At 44.0% G+C, this 10,470-nt stretch overlaps 1 long non-coding RNA gene across 1 annotated transcript; it reads right to left on the minus strand.

Moving 5' to 3' along the window:
- Window positions 1–2,005: 2,005 nt before the first annotated feature.
- LOC109287861 lies at window positions 2,006–9,630 on the minus strand. The gene is made up of 2 exons (XR_002094991.1): window positions 9,573–9,630; window positions 2,006–2,043 (listed from the first exon to the last, which is right to left on the minus strand). It is a non-coding gene; the product is annotated as an uncharacterized LOC109287861 (long non-coding RNA).
- Between the last annotated feature and the right edge of the window lie 840 nt (window positions 9,631–10,470).

Below are 10,470 nucleotides of genomic sequence, written 5' to 3' on the forward strand. Positions count from 1 at the left end.
GGTAAGAAGCAGGGTACCCCCAATGTGTCCTGCATGGCAAGGGTTGGAGCAGGGGAGATCCCAGGGGTCCACCCCTGCAGCATCTTGTGTTATTCTCAAAAGTCCAAAGAGTTAAACTTATACAATGATAAAGCTTGTTTATTCAGAAAGGATCCTTAGCCTACCTATCTGCTGTTCCCTCCTGCAATCCCCCAGCCCATGTAACAACTCTTAAAGGCATCCCCACACATGAGTAGCATAGTGTGCAGCCTTCAACTGCAGGGAAGTGGCTACTGTAAAAAAAGTTGTGCTAGGCCAGGGCTGTGCAGTTAGAGTACCCTTGTGAGGAGCACTGTGTGGGCCATTAAAAAAATTCCTATCCAAAAGCACTCTGCAAACAAGCAAGAAAAAGGTAGCACATGGAGAACAGAAAGGAATAGCCTTGTTTTACAGATTGAGGCAGGCAGCAAGTGAATTGACTAAGTCAGGATAGAGTGCTTGTGACATCTCTCTCATGTCTCAATGAAGTCTGTTTTTCCTCTCCGCATCCAGGTGGGAAAACAAGGAACTGGTATCATAGGCACTAACACGTCAACTCCAAGAACAAGGACTTGAGCAAAGTGGGTTCCAGATGCCTCTGAAGTCTATTATTCTGATAAAATTGTAGGTGAATGGGTGATGTACCATTTCAGTGTCAGGTCTCTGCCGTCATCAGTAAGTGCCCTAAGGTCTATGCCCTACACAACTGGATGAAGTAATTGTAGGTGCTACATCTAACCAGGGAGTGCTAAGGTTAATGGCTGGTTGTATTGCTGACAGTGCTTTCTTATGTGTATAATGTATGTGTATAATGCACAATAACCACTGTTCAGAGCAAGATAAAAATAACACTATTAAAGAGGCTGGCTCCTTATTTTGCCTCCGAGGGTGAATGATCATGCTGGTATTGCGTAAAAGCAAATCTGCATTTCTTATGCAAGATGTGTTCTCTTTTCCAACAGGTGAAGGAACAGTTGCCAATATCAATATCCACAGCTGGTATAAGGTAACACTGGGGGGCTGGCATTAATCACTGGACTCATTCTTCAGCTCTCAAGCGCTCATCTCTTGCTATACCTTCTGGCACCGGTAAACCTGATCACTTCTGCAAAATTATAAATAAATTAAAAGCAATCCATATCCCTCTTCTACATTTAGTAATTTAGAGATGGATGGTTTGGCCTTGATGCTTACACAAATTACACACAACCTAAAACACTGTCATAAACATCTTGATACTTCCTAAATAGATACAAATAGGACTCCTATAGATTCACGCTAGGGTCGGAAAGGATCATCGAGTCTGACCCTCTGCCAGGGGCAGGAAAAAGTGCTGGGGTCATGTGACCCCAGCCAGGTGCTTGCCTGGTCTCCACTTGAAGACCCCCAAAGTAGGACAGCACCAGCTCCCTTGGAAGCCCATTCCAGATTCTGGCAACCCTGACCATGAAGAAGTTCTTTCTGATGTCCAACCTAAATCTACTCTCCATTAGCTCATGGCTGTTCTTTCTGGTTATTCCAAGGGGTGCTCTGATAAACAGAGCATCTCTTATTCCCTGCTGCGCCCCACCTGATGAATCTGAATTTGCCACAAGATCCCCACTCAGCCTCCTCTTATGGAGATTGAAAAGGTCCAGGTCCCTCAGCCTTTCTTCATAAGGCCTTCCCTGCAGGCCTCTAACCATACAAGTAGCCCTCCTCTGGACCCTCTCAAGGTTGTCCACCTTCTTTTTGAATTGTGGCACCCAGAACTGGATGCAGTACCCCAGCTGAAGCCTGACCAGTGCCATATAGAGGGGGAGCATCACCTACCTGGACCTGTTCATGATGCACCTGCTAATGAATGACAAAGTGCGGTTAGCTCTGCTAATTACTTTGTCATATTGATGACTCATGTTCATCTTGGAGTCGGCAATGACTCTGACAATGACTCCGCCACTGTGCTGCTGAGAAGGTCATCCCCCAGCTTATAGGTGCACTGGTGATTCTCCCTAGGTGCAGAACCTTGCACTTGTACTTGTTGAACTGCTTCCTATTGTTCTCTGCCCACTTCTCTAACCTGTCCAGGTCCACCTGGATTCGGTTTCCTCCCATCAGTGTGTTTGCTTTGCCCCATAGTTTGGTGTCATCTGTGAATTTGGACAGGGTGCTTGCTCCTTGCTGCTTCCATTAACATTTCAGGGAGCAGAATCAGATCCTGTATATGGAAATATACTGAATTCCTTCAAATCACCTTATCTCAAGAAAAAACTGGTGGAGAAAGAACTGTCCAGAGTGTTCAAATCAGGGATAGAGATTTACTGCTAGGAGATCAGGTCAGACTTTAGGTTTATTCTAAAAAAATTTTATAACATTCAGGAGCCTGAATTTAAGACAGAGGTCCATAGCTTTCTGCTGATGAGGGCTGGAGCTTGTGACCCAGCTGTCACTGCTGGTTAGGAACCTGTACCTGCACCCTCCTCCAAGCATCTAGATGTCATATACCTGACCCCTCTGCAACAAGACTAAGCTCAGACACAGCACAGTAGCAGGCTCTGCAACATGGAGAAGCACTGCACAGGGAATGAGCAGTATGGAGTTGCTTCAGAACAGCAGTCTCCTACACCAGATCAGACCTCTTCAGGGACCAGATCTAGCCCATAGGCCAGGGGTTGTCAACCAAGGGTACACATATACCTGGGGGTACTTGAGAAGGCCCTAGGGGGTACACGTGGGTGGGTGGGGATGGAGCACCACTATGCACCATCCTGCGCTGCCGCTGCCAGCCCAGCCAGACACGGAGGGCAGGGGATGCTCACACACACAGCTGCCGCCACTCCATGTTTGGCCACACACTGCCACCCTGCCCCCCCATTCCCACTCTGTGTCTGGCCACCAGGGGTACACTGCTCCAAAAAGGTTGATAACCCCTGCCATAGGTTGCCAACCTCTGGTCTAAACGTTTCGCAATAAAAATTAGGTGAGGTGTATGTTAGTTCCTATTTAATGCTTGCAATAAAGGTGGGTATTTTAAAATAATATACAAAATCAAAATAAACAGGATCCTTTCTCCAGTTCTCACTCCCATCAAATCCCAATCACACCTATAGCAAGCAGCATGGTCACGTGACATGACAATCAGACTTGGGTTTCACGTCTGATTGCCATGGATCTGCTGCGTGACTTCAAGCAAGACATTATATTCGAATGCTTCAGTTCCTGCTCTCTTGCTTTGTTTTGCCTATTCAAATTATAAACTCCTTGTTTTTAGGGCTTCTATCTGTACAAGACCTAGCATAAGGGGGCCACAGTCTGAGAACTCTAACTTTTTGGTCACAGCACAAAATTACAATACAAAAACCCACCAATATTTCCCCAACAATATACATGGATTTTGCTGGGCATGTCCTGAAGACCAGGAAATCCAGCTTACAGCAGAAAAGGTTTAGTTAAAGACCCAACATCCTGGCATCAAGTGCCTCAGAATTAATAGGAGTCTGACAATACAACCATTACAATTAGTCTAGGTATTGTTTCCTGAGTGGAAGAGAAACAGTCTCTAAGGTAGCAGGTCATGAAACAAAGTATTGCACTTAACCTTGAAACTAGCTGGAAGTGAGAACACAGCCTGGGCTGCAAGAAGACAAATCTTTCAGTGATTAGGCAAAGGAGATCATGTAATGCTAAGAGTCAATGCTCACCCTACAGCGTAAAAGTGCTTTCAGATCAATCACCTGTGGCAAAACTTATTCTAGATCTATGGTCAAGGAGGCCTGAGGGGTTTGCTGGAAAGTTGCCCAGCTTTTGGGGGAGAGAAAGGGACATCAGTAGATAACTTAGCATTTAAAAGAAATAGCCACAATATAACGCACAAGGCTAATGATGCAAAGACTTGGTCTGTACATGGAATATAGTCTGATCAGGAACTGCACCAAACAATTTCACATGACAGTGAACATGCATACCTTCCAGTTCCAAACTAGCAATACTTCCTACTTATCCATCCTGTTAGGCTTTCTTCATCAATTTCTTGTTAGAATCATAGAAAAATCAGGGTTGGAAGGGACCTCAGGAGGTCACATCTAGTCCAATACCCTGCTCAAAGCAGGACCATCCCCAGCAAGGCTTTGTCTAGCTGGGTCTTAAAAACCTCCATGAATGGAGCTTCCATACCCTCTCTAGGTAACCCGTTCCAGTGTTTTACTACCCTCCTAGCAAGAAAGTTTTTCCTAATATCTAACCTAAACTTCCCTTGCTGCAACTTGAGACCATTGCTCCTTGTTCTGTCATCTGTTAAACCTAGACACTCTTTAAAAAATAGCAAAAAAACCCACACAGTCTAACTCCAAGATGCCAAGAGATAGAAAATGTCCCACACCCCCCATTTTGGTAATCTCATCCAACAGCCAGTCACCCTTAGTTAAAAATATTGCCCTTTCAGGTTTGTATCAACAAGTAAGGTGTGAACTTAAAGAAGAGGAGCTATACCCCACCTCGCTGGGGTCGTTTGACCCCAGTACTCTTTCCTACCATGGCAGGGGGTCGGACTTGATTATCTGCTCAGGTCCCTTCCAACCCTAACTATGAAACTATATCTGCATAACCACATGTATAGATAAATTCGTATTTCCAGTCTTAACTCTATCTTCAGCTTCCAGTCATTGGATGCCAAGCCTCTCTCTGCTAGAGTAGAGCCTTCTAGTATCTCTGTTCCTTGCAAGTAATCATAAACAGTGATCTAAAATTATTTAGTAGATCAAAGAAAGGTTACATAAGTCAATTTACTTTACTCTAGCTATTGTCCAAAATGTTTCCTCAATCTTTAACTAAACCATGAAATGCAATAGGATAAATTTTAGCTTTAGCTCAGATCTATGTAAAAAGCAGATTTGTAGTAACCTCCTGTGGTATAAATAGATAAGGCCTGAAATGGAGTCTTGAACTACGTGGCAGTTTTTGGGCAGATGGCATCCCAGAACAATCGTCTGTTTTGCCCTATGTCCACACCACCAATAGCACAGTCCCAAAAATGGTAATATTAATATGCATTCATCAAATGTGTTGCATGTTTATAATGCACTTACTGCACACTAAGAAGATTCTCAAGTGTATCTGATGATTTTTAGTATTCGTAGTACTTATGGCATAAGGTCATACATTCACTTCAGGGGAAAAAAAGAGAAAAGAAAAAAGTTTTCAAATTGACTTCATTCTTTTGTTGTAGAGAGTTTGAGGACATAGTGCTCCCATCTATAGATGTATCCAGAGAGGTAAACACTAGTGAAGAAGGGCTGTCAGCTATATATATACCATATTGGCACAAGTACAAACTGACAATGAATGAGTTTACACTAGGAATTAGAAGGCTTTTAACCATTAGAGGAGTAAGGATCCAGCAGAAGTAGTGGAGACAATAAAAGTAACTTGTTTCAATACAGAGATTGACAAACTCATGAAATGGGATTAGGATGTGCTTGCCTGTGATCATGGAGAACCAGACTCTGACCCAGCCAGCTCCCTTCCAAGCCAGCCTTCTCAAACAGAGGTCCAGTGGGGCCAATACAGAATAGATAATCTCGTTCGCCACTTCATTCTCTTTCTGAAAGTCTTTTTAGTCTGTGGTGAGTTAAGATCATTTCTAACTAGATTATAAGAAGTTACTGGGCAGTGTGTTTGAGGTGGGAGTTATGAGGCGGTTACTATAGGCAGAAGAGTGCTAATAGCTTCATAAGGCTGTCAAACCAGAATTTTTAACCTGAGAATTCTCCAGGATTTAGTAATCCTCTCATATTCTACTGCTTTTTTCATAGGGGAAGGGTCATAAGTATATCCACTATCATGTTCACCATGGGCTGTAGTACATTGTCAAGGTGAATCCCAAGCATCATAAGATACAGTACCTCTTGTTCTATCCTACTAAGCAGTGCAGGCTAAGCTCTGCTCAGAGACAAACCCATCCGAGCATGATGCAGGCAAAAGCCCATACTAAACATAGGACTGGGGAGGGAGAAGGTAGAGTCTTCACTCTAGTCCATTCCTAATTCACCTACCTGAGCAGAGCAGACACCAGTAGGGAAACAAGCTGAAAAGGATTGCAGTAAGTTACCTGCACCCCCAGCATCTTCTCAGCAAGGGGGGAGCCAAGAAGAAACAATTACTCTTTGTGCATATGCTGTCAAAAGAGGGGTGATGCACATTGCTCTTTCCTTGGGGCTGCTGCTTCTCTAGTTTAGCCCTATTGGTAGTACCACTCTGAATTAATTTGCTCTTTTTGTCCTAGATCACTAATTTTGCCTCCCTTTCTTATGCACCACAAATTCCAACCAAGGGATCATAGTTCCCTCTAGGGCAGGGATTCTCAACCAGCACGCCTTCATCCTTTCAAGGGTGCCACAAAGTACTACACAATGATAGCACTGTCACAAAATAAATTTGGAGGGCATGTCCACATGCACTTGCACATATGCTTTGCAGCAGCCTCAGAGACTTTTGAGGTGCAGCAAAATGCACCCTACAAGCATGATTTGGTTCTCTGCATGACATATTTGTAGTGCAGAGCCAAATTTAGATACTGTACTGGGAAATCCCAGTATTAAAAACAAACAAACAAACAAAAAAAAATGCATGACAAAAAAAGTGACACAGTGCATGTGGCAGCAGCACGTGCTGCCCAAGACCAGAGCCTGGACTGCCAGAGCCATAATCCAGCTGCCAGCCAGGCTCCACACTCCCGGTTGGCTGCTACTGTAGCCCCAGAAAGATCCCAGGTAAGACTGCTGGGGCCAGCTTAGGTGCTGGCCGCAGCATTCCCTGCTCCACCCAGGGCAATCTGCCCCAGGCCAGAGCACACATGAAGGGGCATTCCCCAGGGACAACAGCAACAACACAAATGTGTGCTGTTTCTAGTTGTTCCCAGGAAAACACACATGTGCACTCATTTGGATGTGCCAGAGATTTCAAATAGGAATCTATAGAGTTGAAAACATTCTGACCCTTTGTGGTCCGAGTTCTCTGCAACAAAAGAATTGCAGTATTTTTCTGCAGTTAAAAAAAATCAAGTGAATACTAATAAGTACCATCTCCCAAGGGGTGTGTTGACTCTAGTGGTGGGGGGCAGGGATCAAATCTAAAAAATGTTGAGAACCACTGCTCTAGGGCCATAGCACTCTTCAACAGTGCTTCAGGGTCCGTGTTCTCCTTTGCTGACAGAGCTGCCTTTCTCCACAGTATTTCCTGCTGGGCCTTTTCCAGTGTTACAGAAAAATGTTTGGATTCTGATAATAAAAATCCTTAACCTTTAATTAGCCACAGAAAGACTTTTAATGAGTCAGAAATCAAACTAACTCAGAAGTCAGTGCCCTTCTAATTACTATTTCTGTATGGCTCCAATGGGTGGTATGCCTATAGTGGTAGAAACTACTGCAATTGGTGTGAGATAGCTCAGGCTGTGGTAGCTCAAAGTTTGTCCTAGACTAAATTTACCCTACTTTCCATGTCCCTTTTCTGAAAGGAGTTGTACAGAGTCATGAGAGCGTCGAAATGTTTTCTGTTGGATTAAAGTCCATGCATTCCTAGGTGAAAAGCAACCCTTACATCCAAACCTGCACTTAGATTTGCTCACATTTAAAACTAATTTTACTGCACCATAAATCACGAGAGGCAGAACCAAATTGGTGCTCCTTGTGCTAGACACATACATGACAAACCCTGCCCCAAAAATCACTTATAATCTCTTCATTTTCTAAGGCTTTTTGAAATGCCTGCTAAATGAACTAGTCAGCATCACCTTGTTGCTCATGCAACATAATGCTACTCATGTTTGTCTTAAAACATAGTAAAGGAATGTCAACACAGATTAACTTTCACTGAAATCTTCAATTAATAGAAACCACTGGAATTGGGTTTTATAAAGCCTGTGTTTTAAACAATGCACTCTATTTTGGAGCAAATCCCATAGCCCTTTTTAAAACCAATACAGACTAAAAGTCTTGTTTCTAGGCACTTAATCAAGGAAAGAAAAAGTCACATGCGCAAAACCCTGAGAACCCTTCTGGGTACTACACTAAAGTGCATGCAGAAGCTTTGGTATTAATTTAGAATATATCATGCTGCACTGTCACCTAAGAAATGGTCCCCTTCACTCTTTCTTGAGTATTCTTCTAAACAATGAGGCCTAAAGAGCAGATTGTCTCCTTTGTTAGACCACATAACACTGGATCTGTGTATATACTTGAACCATAACTTCTAACATCTCTCTATAGCTGTAGAGCCTGCTATCTAAAATGAGTAAGGCTGATTTTTTTCTTACCTGCTCCTTCAACTCTATTGCCTCACCAACACAGAGCTTTCCCACTTGCAGAGTAATTCACACAATCCTCCGCAACTCCATTTCATCACTTTATAACACACCTGCAAACACTCATCATTGATGATAACTGAGATGCCTTTTGAGGGGAAAAGGAAAGGTGCCCTGACAAGTCCTCCTCTGCATGTTCAGCTCCTGGGTGGTCAGATGTTCAGCTGGCATTAATCAACGTATCACAGAAATCAGACTATGATTACCATCAGCTGATGATCAGATTATGCAGGCTGGCTTTTGTCAATTAGCATCTCTAGCCTTGATTCTTTTCCCCATTATCTAGGTGCCCTCACTTTCAATGTTGCTATCCTAATGCACATGCAGCTAGTGGAAACAAACAGCACAAGCTCATGTCGAGACTGAAGGTTCCTTTCCTTGGATACCATTAAGTTAGCAACTAAGTGATGCTTTATTCAAATGGCTTAGTCAGGGATAAATCATATTATTCATAGATGCTAGGGTTGGAAGGGACCTCAACAGATCATTGAGTCCGACCCCCTGCCCTGGGCAGGAAAGAGCGCTGGGGTCAGATGACCCCAGCCAGATGCCTAACCAGCCTTCTCTTAAAGACCCCCAAGGTAGGGGAGAGCACCACCTCCCTTAGAAGCCCATTCCAAGTTTTGGCCACCCTTAACATGAAGAAATTTTCCCTGATGTCTAGCCTAAATCTGCTCTCTGTCAGTTTGTGACCATTGGTCCTTGCTACCCCAAGAGGCGCCCTGGTGAACAGAGCATCTCCAGTTCCTTGCTGCACCCCCTAATGAATTTGTAGGTGACCACAAGATCACTTCTCAGCCTTCTCTTGCAGAGGCTGAAGAGGTCCAGGTCCCTCAGTCTCTCCTCATAGGGCTTGGCCTGTAAAGCCTTAAGTATATGAGTGGCCCTCCTCTAGACTCTCTTCAGGTTATCCACATCCTTCTTAAAGTATGGCACCCAGAACTGGATGTAGTACTCCAACTGCAGTCTAACCAATGCCGCATAAAGGGGAAGTATCACCTCCTTGGTTCTGTTTGTCATGCATCTGCTGATGCATGATAAAGTGCAGTTAGCTTTGCTGATGATTTCATCATACTGATGACTCAGGTTCATCTTGGAGTCCACTAGGACTCCGAGATCCCTTTCCGCTTCTGTGCTGCTGAGATGGTCATTCCCCAGCCAGTAGGTGTGCTGGATATTTTTATGCCCTAGGTGCAGCAGTCTGCACTTGTCCTTGTACTGCATCCTATTGTGTTCTGCCCACTTATCCAACCTGTCCAGGTATGCCTGCAGTCGTTCCCTACTGTTACCAGATTTGCCCATCACTTCAGGGTGTGCTCATTTATTAGGGATACGTTTCTAGGGTCTTAGTAATTCTATCAATGTGCTGCTTGTGTTACTTGTGTTTCTATACAGAGCTATATCTCTCCCTTCTGCAAGTCCTCACCCCCACTGAAGCTATCTTGCGGGACTCAGTTTCAATGGGGCTGGGTTCCTCCAGTCACCAAATCAGTCATACACACAAACAAACACAGATTAATGTGAAACGCCTGACTCGGCCAGGTTGATCAGCATGGACAGGCTGACACCCTCATATGCCAAGAATCAGTTCATCAGAGCAGCAATAAACTGCAATCAGACACAAGCACACAGTTAAACAGAATACCTCTGAATCCGGCTGGGTGTCCAGCTGACATCCTCATGGGCCAGCATTCAGTTCATTAGGGCACATCTGAGTCAAACTGGGTCTATCAGCCTGTACAAGCTGACCCCCTTATGTATTTCAAACTCAGCACATCAAAGCTATTTAAATGCACAAAAATATTTAAGTTTTTTCATTAAAGAAAATTTCTTATAAATTCTGGATACTCTAGAGCCATAGAGAAGGAAACGGAGATTAGTGACTCACAGGATGTGGGTAAACCCAGTCCCATTATTGGAACTCAGTTACCCAAAGGAGGGAGGGAACAAATGGAACAGCTGCTGCTAGAATTTAAAGACGTGTTTACAGAGGTACCAGGCCGGACCAAAGGAATTTTCCATCGGATTAAAACTAAACCAAGTCAAGTGGTGAGGCAGCACTGGAGAAGACTGCCCCAGGCCCTGTACATCCCAGTCCAAAATGTTATCCATGGTAT

Source organism: Gavialis gangeticus, unplaced genomic scaffold (genome assembly GCF_001723915.1).
Source record: "Gavialis gangeticus isolate Ggan-Ray unplaced genomic scaffold, GavGan_comp1, whole genome shotgun sequence".
In the NCBI taxonomy this organism is placed as follows: domain Eukaryota; kingdom Metazoa; phylum Chordata; order Crocodylia; family Gavialidae; genus Gavialis; species Gavialis gangeticus.